Source organism: Eubalaena glacialis, chromosome X (assembly GCF_028564815.1).
Source record: "Eubalaena glacialis isolate mEubGla1 chromosome X, mEubGla1.1.hap2.+ XY, whole genome shotgun sequence".
Classification (NCBI taxonomy): Eukaryota; Metazoa; Chordata; class Mammalia; order Artiodactyla; family Balaenidae; genus Eubalaena; species Eubalaena glacialis.
Window position 1 is genome coordinate 78,766,342 of NC_083736.1, and position 24,119 is coordinate 78,790,460.

At 37.5% G+C, this 24,119-nt stretch overlaps 1 protein-coding gene and 1 pseudogene across 1 annotated transcript in view; both read left to right on the top strand.

The window, feature by feature from the left end:
- DACH2 (dachshund family transcription factor 2) overlaps positions 1–24,119 on the top strand; it is a 611,154-nt gene that overhangs the window by 333,268 nt on the left and 253,767 nt on the right. The window lies entirely within an intron of this gene.
- On the top strand, positions 7,555–10,001 carry LOC133082432 (ubiquitin carboxyl-terminal hydrolase 10-like; annotated as a pseudogene).

The following is a 24,119-nucleotide window of genomic DNA, read 5'->3' on the forward strand; positions in this document are numbered from 1 at the left end:
GGGCAAAGCATTAACTATGATGTTCTGTGAGATTTTGTATATGCCCTTTACCAGGTTAAGTTCCCTTTATTCCCAGTTGTGGAGTGTTTTTTTTACTAAGAAAGAGTGTTGTATTTTGTCAAATTTTTTTGCTTCTATTGATATGATAATATGGTTTGGACCCTTTATTCTATTAATATGGTATATTACATTAATTGATTTTCTATGTTAAGCCATTCTTGAACTCCTCAGATAAATCTCAATTGGCCATGGTGTATACTGCTTTTTATATGTTGCTGAATTTGGTTTGCTAGTATTTTGTTGAGGATTTTTGCATCTAGATTCATAGGATAAATTGTTTTATAATTTTCTTTTCTTGTGATATCTTTGATTTTGGCATTCAATTTACTTAAATCTGGATAAAACTTTCCTCAGATGAAGAGCTGGGAATTGTTCCCTCCTCTTCTATTTCTGTAAAGGGTTTGTGAAGGATTGTGTTAATTCTTTTTTAAAAGCTTGGTAGAATTCTCCATGGTCACTATTGGGTTTAGGGCTTTTCTTTGTGGGAAGTTTATTTCATCTCTTTTCTTGTGATAGATCTATTCACATTTTCTATTTCTTCTTGAGTCAATTTTGATAGTTTGTTTCTGTTTCTAGGATTTTGTCCATTCCACCTAGGCTTATAATCTTTTTTATTTCTGTAAGATCTTTAGTAATGCCTTCTTTTTTATTTCTGATTTAAGTCAATTGAATCTTCTCTCTCTTTTTGTCTGTCTATCTAACAGTTTGTCAATTTTGTTGATCTTTCAAAGAAACAACTTCTGGTTTCCTTGATTTTATTTATTGATTTCTATTCTCTATTTCACTTATTTCCCCTATAAACTTTACCATTTTCTTTCTTCTACTCGCTTTGGGTTGAGTTTTCTCTTCTTTTATTTCTGGTTTCATAAGGTAGAAGGTTAGGTTGTTGTTTTGAGATTTTTTCTGTGGAAAAATACACATAACATAAAGTTTAGAAGGAGGAACTGTCCATGTTCCCTTTTATTCTCTACCTCAAAGATTCAACTTTTCTATTTTTATTTGAATTTATAATTTATATATATCTACTGCTAAGTACAAGTTAAGATTACAAAAAACAGCACACTTACCATAATACCATAAACACAGAAGTAGAAAATTAGTGTATGAAGGAGAGAAAAAGCCTACTAAAAACTTGGGTTAATACCATTGCAGTGTTTATGCTCAATCATGGGATCTAGCCATTCTTTTCTAATTTGGTGAATTTTTGGATGTAGGGCTGGGTCTACATTGGGTTAACAAAATGAACGTTTTAGTTAAAGCTTTTGAGGGATCCAAGTAAATGAAAATAATTTTTTAAAGGCAAAAAAATTTTACCATTTTAACCATTATAAAGTGTACAATTCAGGAACATTATGTACAGCCACAGCATTGTACAATCACTATGTTGCTCCAGAATTCTTTCATCATCCCAAAGTGATACCTTACCCATTAAGCAGTCACTTTTCATACTCCCTCTCCCAGCCCCTGGCAGCCACTATTCTGCTTTCTTTCTCTGTGGATTTGCCTGTACTGGATATTTTATGTGAAAAGAATCATACGATATGTGGCCGTTTGCATCTGGCTTCTTTCACTAGCATAATGTTTTCAAGGTTCATCTACGGTGTAGCATGTATCAATATTTATTATTTTCTATGTCTATTATTTTCTATTTTTTATTATTTTTATAGATATACCACATTATGTTTATCCATTTATCAGTTGATGGACATTTGGGTTATTTCCATCTTTTCACTACTGTGAATAGTGCTGCTATGAACATTAGTGTACAGGTTTTTGCTTTAAGACCTGTTTTCAATTATGGTATAGACCTAGGAGTGGAATTCCTCGCTCAGATGGTAATTCTATGTTTAACTTTTCCAAGAACCACCAAACTGTTTTCCACAGTGATTGCACTATCTTACAATCCTACCAGCAATGTATATGTGTTCTAATTTCTCCACATCCTCCCCAATACTTATTTTTTTTTCCATATGGTCATCCTCATGGGTGTGTAGTGGTATCTCTTTGTGGTTTTGAGTTGCATTTCACTAATGACTAATGACACTGAGTATCTTTTCATGTCCTATTTGGCTGTTAGTATATCTTCTTTGGAGAAATGTCTACTCAGCTCCTTTGCCCATTATTTAATTGTTTGTCTGTTTTTTGGTTGTAAGAATATTTACATATTCTGGATACTAGAATCATATCAGATATATGATTTGTAAATATTTTCTCCTGTTCAGTGGGTTGTCTTTTCACTGTTTTGATAGTGTTTGATGCACAAAAATGTTTAACTTAGTAAATTCCAATTTACCTAGTTTTTCCTTTTGTTCCTTGTGCTTTCAGTGTCATATCTATGAAACTGTTGCCAAATCCAAGATCATCAAGGTTTACCTTTATAATTTCTTCTAAAAGTTTTAGAGTTAGCTCCTGTTGTACTAGCATCATTTATTGAACAGACTATTCTTTCCCCACTGAATGGTCTCTTCACCCTTGTGATCACAGATGTGTGGGTTATTTCTGGATTCTCAATTCTATTCCATTGATCTAGATATTTATCCTTAAGGAAGTACCACACTGTCTTGATTACTACAATGCTGTAGTAAGTTTTGAAATTGGTAAGTTTGAGTTCTTCAACTTTGTTATTGTTTTTCAAGATTTTTTTTTCTATTTGGAGCCCTTTGCAATTCCATATGAATTTTAAGATTGTATTTTCCATTTCTGTAGAAAAAAAAAAGAGCTGTTGACATATTGATAGGGGTTGCATTGAATCTATAGATTGCTTTGGAGTGTATTGCCATCTTAACAATATTAAGTCTTCTAATCCATGAACATGGGGTGTATTTCCATCTTCATATTTAATATAGTCATTTACATCTACAAATTTCCCTTTAAACACTTTTTTAGCTACATTCAATAAGTTTTGGTATGTTGTGTCTTCATTTCATTCATCTCAGACTACTTTCTAATTTCCCTTGTGATCTTGTGTTTCAACCATTGGTAATTTAGGAGCATGTTTTTTAGTTACCTCATATTTGTGAATTCCCCAAACTTCTTCATTTTATTTTTTTTATTTATTTGATTTATTTATTTTTTAAATTTCTTTCTTTCTTTCTTTCTCTTTCTTTCTTTCTTTCTTTCTTTCTTTCTTTCTTTCTTTCTTTCTTTCTTTCTTTCTTTCTTTCTTTCTTTTTTCTTTTTTTTTGGCTGTGTTGGGTTTTCATTGCTGGGCACGGGCTTTCTCTAGCTGCAGCAAGCGGGGGCTACTCTACGTTGCAGTGTGTGGGCTTCTCACTATGGTGGCTTCTCTTGTTGTGGAGCATGGGCTCTAGGTGCGTGGGCTTCAGTAGTTGTGTCACGCGGGCTCAGTAGTTGTGACACATGTGCTTAGTTGCTCCGTGGCATGTGGGATCTTCCCAGACCAGGGCTCGAACCTGTGTCCCCTGTATTGGCAGGCAGATTCTTAACCACTGCACCACCAGGGAAGTCCCCTTCATTTTATTAATTTCTAATTTAATTCTACTGTGTTCAGAAAATAAAACTTGCATGTTTTCAATTCTTTTAAATTTACTGATGTTTGTTTTACTGCCTAGCATATGGTCTATCCTGGAGAATGTTCTATGTACTTGAGGAGAATATTTTCTGCTGGTTTTGGGTGTAGTATTCTATAGATGTCATTTAGGTCTACTTGCTTTGTAGTATTGTTCAAATCTTGTATTTCCTTGTTGCCCTACTACCTAGTTGTTCTATCTGTTATTGTAAGTGGATTACTGAAGTCTCCAACTATGATCTGAATTATCTATTTTTACATTTATTATTTCAGGCTTTGCACTATGCATTTTGTAGCTCTGTTTGTAGGTGCACATATATCTATAATCATTACATCTTTGTGATTTATTGACCATTATTATTATAAAATGTCCCTCTCTATTACTAGTAACATTTTTAAAATGTCTATTTTATCCCTCCTCAGAGGGCACAGCCTTTAGCATAAATACAGTCACTGTGGGATGACAAGGTTTTAGCATGGTTCTCTTTGACTGTCACTTTCTCTGATATCTCTGTCAAGCTGTTTGCCTCTGTTGATATCTCACCCAGCCCTTAGCCCTGAGTCATAACCAGCTGATTTTTCTCTTATTTTTGACAATGCATTGGGGGTATAAATACTACATATAGTCTGACCCAATTATATTCTGGCCACTTTGCAGGGGTTGATTTTATTGGCTATTCTTTGAGGTTTGTTCTGACCCCAGGAGGGATCCTCTTAATTGTTTCTTTCCCTGGTTTTCTCTGGTCAGCTAGCTGGCCTGTGGTTTAACTGGTTGTTCTCATGGAGTTATTAGCCTCCTCTTTATTGCTTACATCTAAAATATCCATTATATTCAACAGCACCATGAAGTTTGAACTTTCCAAAACTCTTCCAAATAAAGTCAGTTCCCTTGGGAGGAGCTTCTTAGTTTTCTGTTATTATGGCCCACTCTGTCTCTCCAGTAAACAATTGTGCACCATTTCTCTGGATTTGGGGACAGGGAGGTGGCTCGCTTCTCTCAGAATGACACCCCTGCTTCACATGGCAGTAACTTCTGCTCTTCTTGGCTTGCCTTTCCCAAGATAGAACCTTCGTCCTTTGAATGAGCTGGGACAAAAGTGATCTGGGCTGCACTGTTTCTGTTCTGCTGCACCTTGTTAGAACTTCTGCCTTGTAAATTGTGGCTAGGTGGAGGAAGAGAGACCTAGAACACTCAGAATGTAATAGAGCTTTTGCAACATGGAACTGAGGAGGATAAGAAATGTCTTTCCATCCTCAGAGATATCATAGCCCTTAACTGGGATCTGGGGGAAGAGACGACCCTGTGTTTTTGGTCACACCTGCTCATAGTGGAGCTCCTGTCCTGCTGAATTGAAGCAGAGGGGAGGGAGAGAGGGTTTCCTGGCTCAAGTGTCACTGACTCTTGCTGTTCTTATTGGGATTTTGTATATTTTGGGGGGGGGGATAAATGTTTCTTCTTTTGCTGTATTTAATTGGGACTATTTCTGCAGACTTAAAATTTTTGGTTTCAAATAATTCTTACCAATTATGTTTTCCCCCTGGGAGCAGTTCTGCAGAGCTCCTAACATCACTGTTCTAGAATTCATCTCTTATTGATTATTTCTTCCATGCAAGCTCAGTCTTTCCTGGTTCTTGTGTATCTAATAACTTCGTATTTTATTCTATATATTTTGAATATTATGTTAGATTTTAGGACTTATTTAAAGCCTATGCAGAATGTTGCCTGTGTAGAATGTTGACATTTTGTTTTATCAAGGAAACGACCTTTTTATTTTCAGGCCACAACTTCTCATCCACACTGTGTGTGCTGTGCTTTCAATGTAATTGTTGTTAAAAGTCTGTGCAGTGATTTTCAAATCTATCATTTGTGTGCATTACCTAGGACATTCTGGTGCTTGGCAGTGTTTTCATTTAGTTTATTTCTCAAAGTCTTTGGTATGCAGAATAAGATCAGATCCCCATGCATGCACAGTTCAGAATTGATACCAGGATTTCATAAACTATTTTATAGGCTCAGTGTCTTGAGTGCCTCCCTCTTCTTGATTTCTCCTGTGATTTCAAGTTCTTTGGGTCTCCTCTTTTCAGACCTTTGGACAGATATTTGAGACTTGGTTACTTCACTATATTGTGTACTTCCATTCCTGTGCCTGTGTTCATTTTCAAGTGGTGGGGAGTCAGAAATAAAAAATATCAATGGCCTTGGCCCCATGTTCTTGGTACCAGATCTCCTCTGATCAGAAGGGGAACTTCCTGTACTCTTGTTTCCACACTACAGATTGAGAGCTAGGACATGAGGGGCTGGAGAAAGGAAAACAAAGAAACAAAAAACAAAAGCAAAAAATCAAGGATTTCCATTATCTCTGAATGGTAGGAGTTCCCTTTCCTGCTCCTTAAGCCAGAAGCAGAGGGCTTCTCCTATTTCCCTCTCTGTCTGCACCAGTGCCCATTTATATGTTTCAGGCTATGTTGAGTTCAAGCTAGAAGATACTGGAGGGGAAATTGTGCAAACCTACTACCAGATCAGTAGTACTTTGAATTCTGATGTTCTTACTCTATCCTCCTGCTAATATACTATTCAGAATTCTCAAAGAGCTACATCATGCATTCTTTCTAGGTATCATTGTGTTGTGTGAGAGAGAAAGGGTGATATGTGTTTACCTGTTTTACCTAGAAGCACCACCAACTTTGTTACAGCATGTATTTTAGCCTTTCCCTGTATGGCAAGGTACACCATTTCTGTACCACTAATCACACAGGTAAATTATGGTATATGATTTTAGTAGTCCTTGCTGTACATGTAACAAAGGCCCTGAGTTTTGATGAACTTTGATTTGGATTACCCATCAATTTACTGATTTCCCCTTACAGTCCTAAGGGAAAGAGGAAATTCATACTACTATGGAGTACAATTAAACTCACAGCCTTTCCTTCACAATTTAAGACCTTGAAATTTATTTCATTTGCTTCTAGTAATGTTTGCAAACTCTTAAGTTTGTAACTCAAATGTTTATTTTAGTAAATATTTTTATTTAACTTGACACCATTATTACTGCATTAGAGTAAAGCAAAAATGTATTACTGTATATCTTCTATTACAGGTCTTTAATGTAATAAAGATCTGTAATGTGACTTTAATATTGTTTCAATTTTAATGTTATAGAAAAATACTCTGAAGATGAAATAGTTCTTATTTACTTTTCACTGTAATGAATAGTCTGTCAAGGGACAGCAGACATCTTTTCCATCTGTTCAGATAGAGGACAATATGTAGTCATCTGTGAATAGATACAGTTGGAAATTATGATTGAGGCCAATAGAAACCCAGGCATACAGACTTCCTTTCTCAATTAAAATAAAAATCCTGACTAAAAAAAAAATAAGAGCAGACAGTAAACTGTCCAGTTTCCATGATTTCTGGTTGAAGATCTTCATTATAGATTTGTTATTTTTACTGCAATATACAATGCAGATTCCTTTCATTATTGAGGATCATAATATTAAGTTCTTTCAAATGGAAAAGAGCTTATTTTCTTGGGAGAGTGTGCTGCTGCTGCTGCTGCTGCTGTTGTTTTTGTTGTTGTTGTTTTTCAGTCTCAAGGACAGAATTATATGTTTGTCTTTTGAACAAGTATTTAATATAGAGGATGCATTGAAAAAAGGGAAATGTTAACATCTAGAGACTCGGTGCTTATTTCAAAATGAATGGGTGGAATAAAATGTACCTTAGTTCTTTTGTGTCTATAAAATTATAGAACTCTACTCTCTTGTGAACATCCTTGATTTCCACTTGTCTTGCTTTAATGTTTTTCCATCCTCTTCCTCCTCTTCATTTATTCCAAAAACACTTATTGCATGCAAATGTTTCTTTTGTTCTATAACAATTTAGTGAGAATATATACAAATCAAAATTTGATTTAGAAGGGAAGCAGCGTGAGGAGTCAGTCGAGCACCAAGGCTCATTGAAACAGGCCGCCATGGCCCTCCACAACCCACAGTATATTTTTGGAGATTTTAGCCCTGATGAGCTCCATCAGTTCTTTGTGACTCCTTGCTCTTCGGTTGAGCATCGTCTATGTGGTGGAGCAGTTCTGCCTGGTGCACAAGCTGCTGATGAACTACCTAATGGAGAAGACTATTAGAGAATTGAATTTGGTGTTAATGAAGTAACTGAACCCACTGACACTTTGCCGAGAACTCCCAACTACATACAGTATTTCAAGCACATTGAATCCTTAGCCCCCTGAATTTATCATTATTTGCACAACTTCCCAAAAGATCCCTGATTACATAGATACAGAAGTGAACTGTAGCTCCACCGACTACCAGTACCCAGGCTCTGCCCTTGCTCTGGATGGCAGCACTAACGTGGAGGTGGAAGTTTTGGAAAATGATGGCATCTTGGGTGGTCTTGGACAAAGGGAGCGTAAAAAGAAAACAAAAGGAAAAACAAAAAAAGTCCACCTGGGTAGAGTTACTTGAAAGATGGCAGCAAGTGTAGTACTTCCACAGAAGCCCTGGTCAATGGCCATGTCAATCCCAGAGTCCAGAACAGTGTAGGTGCAGAGGATGCAAAGTTGATGGGTGATGTGCCCCTGTCGGGGACACCCAGAACTTGTGGCAGCCCCCAGGATGCCACAGACTTCGGCAGTGATGCTTTGCCTAGTGGTTCTTTCCCAGAGCTTTCATCAGCGGGGCCAGGACTGCAGGGGCAGCCTGAGGGCTGCCTGCCATGGGGCTGACCTTGAACAATCTTGCCTCCCCGCAGAGGCTGCCAGGGACACCCTTTTGAGGACAGCTGTGGCTCAGCCTTAGGTTGGGACTGATACTACTGAGAACCTTGGAGATGCCAACCGACAAATACTTCAATCCTTGGTTGAGGGCACAGCTGCCAACAGTGGAGTTGCACACTGTGCAAGCTCGGACACGGACCCTGTGAAAGCTAAGAGCACCTCCCCTCCTGCAGATGCCCGGGCCTCTGTGGTAGGCCCTGCTCCCACCAGTTGGCCTGCAAAGTCGTGGGCCAGTCTTTTTCAGGATTCTAAGCCCTCTTCCTCCTACCCCCTCCCCTCCCCTCTCCCTCCTCGTCTGTGGTTTCCATGGAAACTAAGTATGCCCCTCCCGCCACTTCTACCCTGGTCTCTGAAAAGCAGGTTGAAGTCAAGGAAGGGCTGGTTCCAGTTTCAGAGGATCCTGTAGCCATAAAGATTGCAGAGTTACTGGAGAACGTAACCTTGATTCATAAACCAGTGTCATTGCAACCCCGCGGGCTGATCAATAAAGGAAACTGGGGCTACATTAATGCTACACTGCAGGCATTGGTTGCTTGCCCTCTAATGTATCACCTGATGAAGTTCATTCCTCTGTATTCAAAAGTGCAGAGGCCTTGTATATCCACACCCATGATAGATAGCTTCGTTCGGCTAATGAATAAGTTTACTAATATGCCAGTACCTCCAAAACCCAGACAAGCTCTTGGGGATCATGAGGGATATCTGCCCTGGAGCTGCCTTTGAACCAACGTATACTTATAGACTCCTGACAGTTATCAAGTCGAGCCTTTCTGAAAGGGGTCACCAAAAAGATGCTGAGGAGTACTTAGGCTTCATTCTAAATGGACTTCATGAGGAAATGCTGAACCTAAAGAAACTTCTCTCAGCAAATAATGAAAAACTTACTATTTCCAATGGACCCAAAAGCCACTCAGTGAACAAAGACGAGCAGGAAGAACCAGGCAAAGGAAGTGAGGACTAATGGGAGCACGTTGGCCCCTGAAATAAGACCTCGGTCATTCACCAGGCGGATTTTGTCCAGACCCCAATCACTGGCATTTTTGGTGGACACATCAGGTCTGTGGTTTACCAGCAGAGTTCAGAAGAGTCTGCCACCCTGCAGCCATTCTTCATGTTGCAGCTGGATATCCAGTTGGACAAGATATGCACCATCTAGGATGCGTTGGAAAGCTTGGTGACAAGAGAATCTGCCCAGGGTTATACCACCAAAATCAAACAAGAGGTTGAGATCAGTTGAAGAGTTACTCTGGAAAAACTCCCTCTTTTTCTTGTGTTGCACCTGAAATGGTTTGTTTACGAGAAGACTGATGGAAGTCAGAAACTTATAAAAAATATTGGATATCCTGTGGACTTGGAAATTAATAAAGAACTGCTTTCTCCAGGGGTTAAAAAATAAGAATTTTAAATGTCACAGAGCCTATAGGCTATTTGCAGTGGTCTACCACCACAGCAGCAGCAACACTGGTGGCCACTACAACATGGATGTCTTCCAGATTGGTCTGAATGGCTGGCTGTGCATCAACGACCAGATGGTCAAGGTGATTAACCAATACCAAGTGGTGAAGCCCATTACTGAGTGCACAGCCTACTTCTTGTATTACTGCCATGTGGACCTGCTGTAGCTGTCGCTGTCTGTGCCCAAAGCTGCTTGTTGAGCACCAAGGCTCACCGACTTCCCTCCTATCTTTAGTGACTCTTTAGAGAGAAACTCTTTCTCCCTGTTGCAAAAATGGGCTAGAATGAAAGGAGACGCCTTGGAGTTTGTGCACAACATAGTTTATGTTGACTTCTAATTTCCAAATCAAAATCATTTGCTTGAAACCAATTGTCACTTGACTTAAGAAAATACACAATCTGTATATCTTCTTTGGAGAAATGTCTATTTAGGTCTTCCACCCATTTTTGGATTGGGTTGTTTGTTTTTTTGATATTGAGCTACATGAGCTGCTTGTATATTTTGGAGATTAATCCTTTGCCAGTTGCTTCGTTTGCAAATATTTTCTCCCATTCTGAGGGTTGTCTTTTCGTCTTGTTTATGGTTTCCTTTGCTGTGCAAAATCTTTTAAGTTTCATTAGGTTCAATTTGTTTATTTTTGTTTTTATTTCCATTTCTCTAGGAGGTGGGTCAAAAAGGATCTGGCTGTGATTTATGTCATAGAGTGTTCTGCCTATGTTTTCCTCTAAGAGTTTTACAGGGCCTGGCCTTACATTTAGGTCTTTAATCCATTTTGAGTTCACATACGAAAGGATGCTCAACATCACTAATCATTAGAGAAATGCAAATCAAAACCACAAAGAGGTATCACCTCACAGTGGTCAGAATGGCCATCATTAAAAATCTACAAACAATAAATGCTGGAGAGGGTGTGGAGAAAAGGGAACCCTCTTGCACTGTTGGTGGGAATGTAAATTGATACAACCACTATGGAGAACAGTATGGAGGTTCTTAAAAAACTAAAAGTAGAACTACCATGTGACCCAGCAATCCCACTACTGGGCATATACCCTGAGAAAACCATAATTCAAAAAGAGACATGTACCACAGTGTTCATTGCAGCACTATTTACAATAGCCAGAACATGGAAGCAACCTAAATGTCCATTGACAGATGAATGAATAAAGAAGATGTGGCACATATATACAATGGGATATTACTCAGCCATAAAAAGAAACGAAATTGAGTTATTTGTAACGAGGTGGGTGGACCTAGAATCTGTCATACGGAGTGAAGTAAGTCAGAAAGAGAAAAACAAATATCGTATGCTAACACATATATATGGAGTCTAAAAAAAAAAAAGTTTTGATGAACCTAGGGGCGGGACAGGAATAAAGATGCACACGTAGCAAATGGATTTGAGGACATGGGGAGGAGGAAGGGTAAGCTGGGAAGAAGTGAGAGAGAAGCATTGGCATATATACACTTCCAAATGTAAAATAGATAGCTAGTGGGAAGCAGCTGCATAGCACAGGGAGATCAGCTTGGTGCTTTGTGACCACCTAGAGGGGTGGGATAGGGTGCATGGGAGGGAGGCACAAGAGGCAGGGGTTATGGGGATATATGTATACACATAGCTGATTCACTTTGTTATACAGCAGAAACTAACACAACATTGTAAAGCAATCATACTGCAATAAAGATGTTACAGAAAAAGAAAATACATTAAAAAACCATATTTCTGAAATAATGCTGATTCTCCGTCTAACTGTACAGTAGAATAGATCCTGCACCAGTAACAACACTTTTAAATTTGTGGAAATGAATTTTATCTTTCCTTAAAAAGTAAATTTTTTAATACATCACACTTTCCTCCCCCACCATTTAATTTTTTGATAAATGATAAAAATGAGCTGTTATCAGAGAAGAAATAGTTTTTACTTCAAAAGATAAATAAACCCAAAAAATAAGTTGCTGTTTCCTAATAGGAAAAATACACTTTAACAATTGTGTGATGAGAAGCTGTTTATGTGCACATTGCAAATGAAATATTGGAGTTAAGATGTTAGCCATATAGATGGGTGATTGTAACTTTACTGCCCTTAAAAGATTTCAAATTGCATTCATGCTTCTGTGTACACATAATGAAAAATGGGCAAAATAATGAAGATTGACATTGCCCTATGTCTGCTGTTTAATTCTGCTGCCTGCTCCTCTACGATGCTACATCTCTAATTGTACACAGCTAGTGATACCTAGGAGTCTAAAGTTGTCCATCAATTAAAAAATCACAAAGTTGGTTTAAAAAAAGTTTATCCTCATTTTAAAAGAAGTTTATTTTTTGCAATTTAAAAATTGTCATTTTCCTAGTTTGGAATTGTAGCTTTCTGCATCTAGAAGAAGAAGAAAGTAATTTATTACTTGAATCACATTTGTAAAATGGTAATTATAGATTGATAGATGAAAGTATACCTTAATGAGGGACTTCCCTGGTGGTGCAGTGGTTAAGAATCTGCCCGCCAATGCAGGGGGCAGGGGTTAGATCCCTGGTCCAGGAAGATCCCACACGCTATGGAGCAGCTAAGCCCGTTTGCCACAACTACTGAGCCTGCGCTCTGAGAAGCCCACACACCGCAACAGAGAGCAGCCCCTGCTCTCCACAACTAGAGAAAGCCTGCACGCAGCAATGAAGACCCAATGCAGCCAATAAATAATTTTTTAAAAAGTATACCTTAATGAGGAAATGAAAAGATAGCATTCTCAGTGTAGTTTTGAAAACCATATCAATGGATATAAATACACCGCATACTTTTCATTCCTGAAATCTGAGGAAAGTATTAGATATTACAGAAAAGTTTCCTGGCTTTCTGTTGAGACAAATATTGGTTTAAGAAATATGAAAAAAACTAATAAATATATAATAAAATGTATTAAGTTGTATGAACTGTTTATATATTTTGGATATTAAAACTTGTTGGACATATTATTTGTAAATATTTTCTCCTATCCCATAGGTTGTCTTTTCATTTTGCTGATGGTTCCCTTTGCTGTTTAAAAGCTTTTAATTTTAACTAGGTTTCCTTTGTTTATTTTTGCTTTTATTTCTTTTGCCTTAGGGGACAGATCCAAAAATATATTTCTCCAATTTATGTCAAAGACTGTTCCTCCTATGTTTTCTTCTAGGAATTTTATAGTTTCAGGTCTTACATTTAGGTCTTTAATCCATTTTGAGTTTATTTTTGTATTTGGTGTGAGTAAATGTTCTAATCTCATTGTTTTACATGTAGCTGTCCAGTTTTCTCAGCACCACTTGTTGAAGAGACTGTCTTTTCTCCATTTTATTTCCTTAGCTCCTTTGTCATATATAAATTGACCATAAGCACATGGTTTATTTCTGGGCTTCCTATTCTGTTCCATTGATCTTTGTGTGTATTTTTGTGCCAGTACCATGCTGTTTTGATTACTGTAGCTTTGTAGTATAGTCCGAAGTGAGGGAGGGTGATACCTCCAGCTTTGTTCTTTCTCTCAAGATTACTTTGGTAATTCATGGTCTTTTGTGGTTCCATATGAAATTTAGGATTATTTGTTCTATTTCTGTGAAAAATATCATGGGTAGTTTGGCAGGGACTTCATTAAATCTGTAGATTGCTTTGGGTAGTAAGGCCATTTAAAAAATATTAATTCTTCCAAAGTAATAGCATAGGATACCTTTCCATTTCTTTGTATCGTCTTCAAATTCTTTCATCAGTATTTTATAGTTTTCAGAGTATAGGCCTTTCACCTCTTTGGTTAAGTTTATTCATAGATATTTTATTCTTTTAGATGTGATTTTAAATGGGATTTTTTTTTAACATTCTCTCTTCCTGATAGTTCATTATTAGTGTATAGAAAAGCCACAGATTTCTGTATATTAATCTTGTATCCTGCAACTCTACTGAATTTATTTATTAATTCTAGTGTTTTACGGTGGATACTTCAGTGTTTTCTATGTATAGTATAACGTCATCTTCAAATAGTAACAGTTTTACTTCTTCACATCCAATTTGGATGCCTTTTATTTCTTTTTCTTGTCTGATTGCTGTAGCTAGGACTTCCAATACTATGTTAAATAGAAGTGGTGAGAATACTACTTCTGACCTTGTCTTGTTTCTGAATATGGAGGAAAGGATTTCGGCTTTTCACCATTGACAGTGATGTTAGCTGTGAGTTTTCATAAATGGCCTTTATCGTGTTGAGATATGTTTCCTGTATACCCACTTTGATGAGAGTTTTTATCATGAATGGATGTTGAATTTTGTCAAATGCGTTTTCTGCATCTGCTGAGATGATAATGTGACTTTTATCCTTCCTTTTGTTACTGTGGTGTATCACATTGATTGATTTGTGAACGTTGAAACATCCTTGGGTCCCATGAATAAATCCAACATGGATCATGTTTTGTGACCATTTTTATATGCTGTTGGATTCAGTTTGCAAATATTTTGTTGAGAATTTTTACCTCTATATTAATCAGAGTTATTGGCTTGTAGTTCTCTTTTATTGTAGTGCCTTTGTTTTAGTATCAGGGTAATGGTAGCTTCGTATAATGAATTTAGGAGTGTTTCATCCTCTTAAATTTTTTGGAATAATTTGAGAAAGATATTATCTCTCCTTTCTATATTTGGTAGAATTCCCCTGTGAAGCTGTCTGGTCATGACTTTTGTTTGCTAGGAGTATTTTTTATTAAAAATTCAATTTCACTACTAGTAATTGGACTGTTCAAATTGTCTGTTTTTTCTTGATTCAGTCTTGGCATGTTGTATGTTTCTAGAATTTTTCCATTTTTTCTAAGTTGTCCAATTTGCTGGCATATAACTGTTCATAGTATTCACTTATGATTTTTTGTATCTCTGTGGTATTGTTAATTATTTCTCCTCTTTTATTTCTTATTTTGTTAATTTGGGTTCTCTCTCTCATTTCTTCTTGGTGAACCTGGGTAAAGGTTTAATCTATTTTGATTATCTTTTCAAAAAACCGCCTTTTGGTTTCATTGCTCTTTTCTATTATTTACTCTCTATTTTATTTAATTCCTCTATGATCTTGATTATTTCCTTCCTTCTGCTGGCTTTGATCTTTCTTTGTCATAATTTTTCTAGTTCTTTCAGGTGGTAGGTTAGGTTGTTTATCTGAGATTTTTCTTCTTTCTTGATGAAAGCCTGTATTGCTATAAATTTCCCTCTTAGAAGTGCTTTTGCTGCATCCCAGAGATTTAGGAATGTTGTGTTTCCATTTTCATTTGTCTCCTGCTATTTTCTGATTTCTTCTTTGATTTCTTCATTGACCCATTGGTTTTTTACTAGCATGTTGTTCAGTATCCATGTGTTTGTTTGTTTGTTTTCATTTTCTTTATGCAGGTGTTTTCCAGTTTCATACTGTTGTGCTCAGAAAATATGCTTGATATAATTTCTGTCCTATTCAATTCGTTGAGGCTTGTTTTGTGGCCTAGCATGTGATCTATTCTGAAGAATCGTCCATGTGTACTGGAAAAGAATATGTATTCTGCTGTGTTTGGATGAAATGTCCTGTAGCTCTCTATTAAGTCCAACTAGTCTATAATGTCATTTAAGGTCACTGTGGCCATATTGATCGTCTGTGTGGATGATCTGTCCATTGATGGAAATGAGATGTTAAAGTCCCCTAATATTATTGCACTATTGTCAGTTTATCCTTTAATGTCTCTTGGTATTTACTTTGTATATTTATGTGCTCCTGTATTGGGTACATATGTGTTAATGAGTGTGATATTCTCTTCTTGTACTAATCTCCTTATCATTGTATAATGCCCTTCTTTGTCTTTTGTTATATTTCTTTGGGTTAAAGTCTATTTTGTCTGAAATGAGTATTGCTAACTCCACTTCCTTGTCATTTCCATTTGCATGAAATATAATTTTCCATCCCATCACTTTCAGTCTGTGTGTGTCTTTACTTATGAAGTGATTCTCTTGTAGGCAGCATAGAGATGGTCCTGGTGTTTTCTTTTATCCAATCAGCCACCCTATGTCTTTTGATTGATGCATTTAGTCCATTGACATTTAAAGTAATTATTGATAGGTATGCCTTATTGCCATTTTATTACTTGTATTAGGGTTCATTTTGTAGTTCTTCCTTGTTTAATTCTTCTTTCTGTTTCTTTCCTTGTGGCTTGATGATTTTCCTTAGTGGTATGCTTGAGTTCATTTATTTTTGTTTTTGTGTATCCATTGTGTGTTCTTGATTTGTGGTTGCCATGGAGTCCATATATGTTGACACATAATTACATCCACTTGTTTTAAATTGGTACTCTTTAAGTTCAAACACATTATAAAAGATCTACATTTTTTACTCTCCCAACTCATATTTTGTGTTCTTTTTACATCTTTATTGGGGTATAATTGCTTTACAATGTTGTGTTATTTGATGCTGTATAAGAGAGTGAATCAGCTATATGTATATATATATCCCCATGTCCCCTCCCTCTTGTGTCTCCCTCCCAAACTCCCTATCCCACCCCTCTAGGTGGTCACAAAGCACAAAGCTGATCTCCCTGAGCTATGTAGCTGCTTCCCACTAGCTATCTATTTTACATATGGTAGTGTATATATGTCAATGCTACTCTCTCACTTCCTCCCAGCTTACACTTGGCCCTCCCCGTGTACTCAAGTGCATTCTCTACATCTGTGTCTTTATTTCTGTCCTGTCCCTAGGTTTGTCAGAACGTTTTTTTTTTTTTTTTTGGATTCCATATATACATGTGTTAACATACGGAATTTATTTCTCTCTTTCTGACGAACTTCACTCTATATGACAGACTCTACGTCCATTCACCTGACTACAAATAACTCAATTTTGTTTCTTTTTATGGCTGAGTAATATTCCATTGTATATATGTGCCACATCTTCTTTATCCATTCATTTGTCTATGGACATTTAGGTTGCTTCCATGTCCTGGCTATTGTAAACAGTGCTGCAATGGACACTGTGGTACCTGTCTCTTTTTGAATTATTGTTATCTCAGGGTATATGCCCAGTAGTGGAATTGCTGGGTCAAACGGTAGTTCTATTTTTAGTTTTTTAAGGAACCTCCATACTGTTCTCCATAGTGGCTGTATCAGTTTACATTCCCACCAAGAGTGCAAGAGGGCTCCCTTTTCTCCACACCCACTCCAGCATTTACTGTTTGTAGATTTTTTGATGATAGCAATTCTGATTGGTGTGAGGTGATACCGCATTATAGTTTTGATTTGCATTTCTCTAATGATTAGTGATGTTGAGCATCCTTCCATCTGTTTGTTGGCAATATGTATATCTTCTTTGGAGAAATGTCTATTTAGGTCTTCTGCCTATGTTTGTGTTGTGTTGGGTTTTTTTTGATATTGAGCTGCATGAGCTGCTTGTATATTTTGGAGATGAATCCTTTGTCAGTTGCTTCATTTGCAAATATTTTCTCCCATTCGCAGGGTTGTCTTTTTTTTTTAACATCTTTATTGGAGTATAATTGCTTTACAATGGTGTGTTAGTTTCTGCTTTATAACAAAGTGAATCAGTTATACATATACATATGTTCCCATATCTCTTCCCTCTTGCATCTCCCTCCCACACTCCCTATCCCACCCCTCTAGGTGGTCACAAAGCACAGAGCTGATCTCTCTGTGCTATGCAGTTGCTTCCCACTGGCTATCTATTTTACGTTTGGTAGTGTATATATGTCCATGCCACTCTCTCACTTTGTCACATCTTACCCTTCCCCCTCCACATATCCTCAAGTCCATTCTCTAGTAGGTCTGTGTCTTTATTCCCGTCTTGCCACTAGGTTCTTCATGAACTTTTTTTTTCTTTTCCTTAGATTCCATATATATGTGTTAGCATACTGTATTTGTTTTTCTCTTTCTGACTTACTTCACTTTGTATGACAGACTCTAACTGCATCCACCTCACTACAAATAACTCCATTTCGTTTCTTTTTATGGCTGAGTAATATTCCATTGTATATATGTGCCACATCTTTTTTATCCATTCATCCAATGATGGCCACTTAGGTTGCTTCCATGTCCTGGCTGCTGTAAATAGAGCTGCAATGAACATTTTGGTACATGACTCTTTTTGAATTATGGTTTTCTCAGGGTATATGCCCAGTAGTGGGATTGCTGGGTCATATGGTAGTTCTATTTTTACTTTTTTAAGGAACCTCCATACTGTTCTCCATAGTGGCTGTATCAATTTACATTCCCACCAACAGTGCAAAAGGGTTCCCTTTTCTCCACACCCTCTCCAGCATTTATTGTTTCTAGATTTTTTGATGATGGCCATTCTGACTGGTGTGAGATGATATCTCATTGTAGTTTTGATTTCTCTAATGATTAATGATGTTGAGCATTCTTTCATGTGTTTGTTGGCAATCTGTATATCTTCTTTGGAGAAATGTCTATTTAGGTCTTCTGCCCATTTTTGGATTGGTTTGTTTGTTTTTTTGTTATTGAGCTGCATGAGCTGCTTGTAAATTTTGGAGATTAATTCTTTGTCAGTTGCTTCATTTGCAAATATTTTCTCCCATTCTGAGGGTTGTCTTTTCGTCTTGTTTATGGTTTCCTTTACTGTGCAAAGATTTTAGGTCTCATTAGGTACTATTTATTTATTTTTGTTTTCATTTCTATTTCTTTAAGAGGTGGGTCAAAAAGGATCTTGCTGTGATTTATGTCACAAAGTGTTCTGCGTATGTTTTCCTCTAAGACTTTTACAGTGTCTGGACTTACATTTAGGTATTTAATCCATTTTGAGTTCATTTTTGTGTATGGTGCTAGGAAGTGTTCTAATTTCATTCTTTCACATGTAGCTGTCCAGTTTTCCCAGCACCACTTATTGAAGAGGCTGTCTTTTCTCTACTGTATATTCTTGCCTCCTTTGTCAAATTTAAGGTGATAATCAATGCGTGGGTTTATCTCTGGGCTTTCTATCCTGTTCCATTGATCTATATTTCAGTTTTTATGCCAGTACCATACTGTCTTGGTTAATGTAGCTTTGTAGTATAGTCTGAAGTCAGGGAGCCTCATTCCTCCAGCTCCGTTTTGCTTTCTCAAGATTGCTTTGGCTATTTGGGGTCTTTTGTGTTTCCATACAAATTGTGAAATTTTTTGTTCTAGTTCTGTGGAAAATGTCATTTGTAGTTTGATAGGGATTGCATCGAATCTGTAGATTGCTTTAGGTAGTATAGTCATTTTCACAATGTTGATTCTTCTAATGCAAGAACATGGTATATCTCTCCATCTGTATGTATCATCTTTAATTTCATTCATCAGTGTCTTATAGTTTTCTGCATACAGATCTTTTGACTCCTTAGGTAGGTTTATTCCTATGTATTTTATTCTTTATGTTGCAGTGGTAAATGGGAGTGTTTCCTTAATTTCTCTTTCAGATTTTTTGTTGTTAGTGTATAGGAATGCAAGAGATTTCTGTGCATTAATTTTGTATCCTGCTACTTTACCAAATTCATTAATTAGCTCTAGTAGTTTTCTGGTAGCATCTTTATGATTCTCTATGTACAGTATCATGTCATCTGCAAACAGTGACAGCTTTACTTCTTCTTTTTCGATTTGGATTCCTTTGGTTTCTTTTTCTTCTCTGATTGCTGTTGCTAAAACTTCCAAAACTATGTTGAATAATAGTGGTGAGAGTGGGTAACCTTGTCTTTTTCCTAATCTTAGAGGAAATGGTTTCAGTTTTTCACCATTGAGAGTGATGTTGGCTGTGTGTTTGTCATATATGGTCTTTGTTATGTTGAGGTAGGTTCCCTCTATGCCCACTTTCTGGAGAGTTTTTAATCATAAATGGTGCTGAATTTTGTCAAAAACTTTTCCTGCATCTTTTGAGATTGTCATATGGTTTTTATCCATCATTTTGTTAATATGGTGTATCACATAGATTTATTTGCGTATATTGAAGAATCCTTGCATTCCTGGGATAAACCCAACTTGATCATGGTGTATGTTCCTTCTAATGCGCTGTTGGATTCTTTTTGCTAGTAGTTTGTTGAGGATTTTTGCATCTATTTCATCAGTGATATTGGTCTGTAGTTTTCTTTTTCTGTGACATCTTTGTCTGGTTTTGGTATTAGGGTGATGTTGACCTGGTAGATGAGTTTGGGAATGTTCCTCACTCTGCTATATTTTGGAAGAGTTTGAGAAGGATAGGTGTTAGCACTTCTCTAAATGTTTGCTAGAATTCACCTTTGAAGCCATCTGGTCCTGGGCTTTTGTTAGCTGGAAGATTTTTAATCACAGTTTCAATTTCAGTGCTTTTGTTGGTCTGTTCATATTTTCTATTTCTTCCTGGTTCAGTCTTGGAGGGTTGTACTTTTCTAAGAATTTGTCCATTTCTTCCAGGTTTTCCATTTTATTGGCATATAGTTGCTTGTAGTAGTCTCTCATGATCCTTTGTATTTCTGCAGTGTCATTTGTTACTTCTCCTTTTTCATTTCTAATTCTATTGATTTGAGTCTTCTCCCTTTTTTTCTTGATGAGTCTAGCTAATGTTTTATCAATTTTGTTTATCTTCTCAAAGAATCAGCTTTTAGTTTTATTGATCTTTGCTATTGTTTTCTTCATTTCTTTTTCATTTTTTTCTGATCTGATCTTTATGATTTCTTTACTCTACTAACTCTGGGGTTTATTTTGTTGCTGTTGTTGTTCTTTCTCTACGTGCTTTAGATGTAAGGTTAGGTTGTTTATTTGAGAAATTTCTTTTTCTTGAGGTAGGATTGTACTGCTATAAACTTCCCTCTTAGAACTGCTTCTGGTGCATCCCATTGATTTCGGGTCATCCTGTTTTCTTTGTCATTTGTTTCTAGGTACTTTTTGGTTTCCTCTTTGATTTCTTCAGTGATATCTTGGTTATTTAGTAGTGTATTTTTTAGCCTCCATGTGTTTGTATTTTTTACAGATTTCTTCCTGTAATTGATATCTAGTCTCATAGCACTGTGGTCGGAAAAGTTACTTGATGTGATTTCAATGTTCTTAAATTTACCGAGGTTTGATTTGTGACCCAAGATATGATCCGTCCTGGAGAACGGTCCATGAGCACTTGAGAAGAATGTGTATTCTGTTGTTTTTGGTTGGAAAGTCCTTTAAATATCAATTAAGTCCATCTGGACTAATGTGTCCTGTAATGCTTGTGTTTCCTTATTTATTTTCATTTTGGATCATCTGCCCATTGGTGAAGATGGGGTGTTAAAGTCCTCTACTATGATTGTGTTACTGTTGATTTCCCCTTTTATGGGTGTTAGCATTTGCCTTATGTACTGAGGTGCTCCTATGTTGGGGGTATAAATATCTACAATTGGTGTATCTTATTCTTGGATTGAACCCTTGATCGTTATGTAGTGTCCTTCTTTATATCTTGTAATAGTGTTTATTTTAAAGTATGTTTTGTCTGATATGAGTTTTGCTACTCCAGCTTTCTTTTAATTTCCATTTGCATGGAATATCTTTTTCCATCCCCTCACTTTCAGCCTGTATGTGTCCCTAAGTCTGAAGTGGGTCTCTGGTAGGCAGCGTATATACAGGTCTTATTTTTGTATCCATTCAGCCAGTCTGTGTCTTCTGGTTGGAGCATTTAATCCATTTACATTTAAGGTAATTATCAATATGTTTGTTCCTATTACCATTTTCTTAATTGTTTTGGGTTTGTTATTGTAGGTCTTTTCCTTCTCCTGTGTTTCCTGCCTAGCAAAGTTCCTTTAGCATTTTTTGTAAGGCTGGTTTGGTGGTGCTGAATTCTCTTAACTTTTGCTCATCTGTAAATGTTTTAATTTCTCCATCGAATCTGAATGAGATCCTTGCTGGGTAGAGTAATCTTGGTTGTAGTTTTTTCGCTTTCATCACTTTAAATATGTCTTGCCAGTCCCTTCTGGCTTGCAGAATTTCTGATGAAAGATCATCTGTTAACCTTATGGGGATTGCCTTGTATGTTATTTGTTGCTTTTCCCTTGTTGCTTTTAATATTTTGTCTTTGTATTTAATTTTTGATAGTTTGATTACTGTGTGTCTTGGCATGTTTCTCCTTGGATTTATCCTGTGTGGGACTCTCTGTGCTTCCTGGAATTTACTGACTATTTCCTTTCCTATGTTAGGGAAGTTTTCAACTATAATCTCTTCAAATATTTTCTCAGACACTTTGTTTTTTTCTTCTTCTTCTGCGACCCCTATAATTCGAATGTTGGTGTGTTTAATGTTGTCCCAGAGGTCTCTGAGACTGTCCTCAATTCTTTTCATTCTTTTTTCTTTATTCTGTTCTGTGGCAGTTATTTCCAATATTTTATCTTCCAGGTAACTTATCTGTTCTTCTGCCTCAGTTATTCTGCTTTCAATTCCTTCTAGAGTATTTTTAATTTTTGTTATTGTGTTGTTCATCATTGTCTGTTTGCTCTTTAAGTCTTCTAAGTCCTTGTTAAATGTTTCTTGTATTTTCTCTATTCTATTTTCAAGATATTGGATCATCTTTACTATCATTACTCTGAATTCTTTTTCAGGTAGACTGTGTATTTCCTCTTCATTTGTTTGGTCTGGTGGGTTTTTACTTTGCTTTTTCATCTGCTGCATATTTCTCTGTCTTCCCATTTTGCTTGACTTACTGTGTTTGGGTCTCCTTTTCACAGGCTGCAGCTTCGTAGTTCCAGTTGTTTTTGGTGTCTGTCCACAGTGGGTAAGGTTGGTTCAGTGGCTTTTGTAGGCTTCCTGGTGGAGGGGACTGGTGCCTGTGTTCTTGTCATGGGGCTGGATCTTGTTATCCTGCTGGGCAGAACCACGTCCAGTGGTGTGTTTTGGGGTGTCTGTGAACTTAGTATGACTTTTGGCATCGTCTCTGCTAATGGGTGGGTTTATGTTCCTGTGTTGCTAGTTGTTTGGCATGGGCCGTCCAGCACTGGAGCTTGCTGGCCATTGGGTGGAGCTGGATCTTAGTGTTGAGTTGGAGATCTCTAGGAGATCTCTCGCTGATTGATATTATGTGGGGCCAGGATGTCTCTGGTGGTCCAATGTTCTGGACTCAGCTCTACCACCTTGGAGGCTCAGGTCTGACACCTGGCCAGAGCACCAAAACCCTGCCAGACACATGGCTCAGAAGAAAAGGAAGAAAAAAAAAAAACAAAAAAAAACACGAAGAGACAGACCCCTAGGACAAATGATAAAACGAAACATAAGCAGACAATATCACACAAAGAAACATACACATACATACTCATAAAAAGAGAAAAAAGGAAAAAAATAAAAACTAAAAAGTAAGAAAAAGAAAAGGAAGAGAGTAACCAAACGAATAAACAAATCCACCAATGATAACAAGCACTAAAAACTAAACTAAGTAAACATACAACCAGAAACAAATCAGATGCAGAAAGCAAACCCCAATTCTACAGTTGCTCCCAGAGTCCACCACCTCAATTTTGGGAACATTCATTGTCTATTCAGGTATTCCACAGATGCAGGTTTATCAACTTGATTGTGTGGATTTATTCTGCTGCTCCTGAGGTTGCACGGAGAAATTTCTCTTTCTGTTCTTTGTTCGCACATCTCCTGGTGTTCAGCTTTGGTTTTGGCCCTGCCTCTGCATGTAGGCTGCCCTAAGGCATCCGTTCCCCGTGCAGACCAGAGGGAGTTAAAGTAGCAGCTGATTAGCGCTCTCTTGCTAACTCAGGCCGTGGAGAGGGAGGGGTACGGTAGTCATAATTGGAATGCGAGGTGAGCCTGTGGCGGCAGATGCTTGAATGACATTGCAATAGCCTGAGGTGCACCATGTGTTCTCCTGGGGAAGTTGTCCTTGGATCATGGGACCTTGGCAGTGGCATGCTACACAGGCTCCTGGGGGGGGTGTGAGTAGTGACCTGCCCTTGCACACAGGATTGTTGGAGGCTGTGCAACAGCCTTAGCATCTCATGCCCATCTCTGGGGTCCAAGCTGAGAGCTGTGACTCACGCCCATTTCTGGAGCTCGCTTAGGCAGTGCGCTGCCTTCTGTGGGCACACGGAGCAGGAACCCCCTGTCCTCGCACACCTCGAAACAATAGTCTCTTGCCTCTTTGGCAGGTACAGACATTTTCCCTGACTCCCTCCTGGCTAGCTGTGGTGCACTAGCCCCCTTCAGGCTGTCTTCACACAGCCAACCCTAGTCCTCTCCCTGGGTTCTGACCTCTGAAGCCAGAGCCTCAGCTCCCAGCCCCCACCTGCCCTGGTGGGTGAGCAGACAAGCATCTCAGGTTGGTGAGTGCTGGTCAGCACTGATTTTTTTTGCTGGAATCTCTCCAC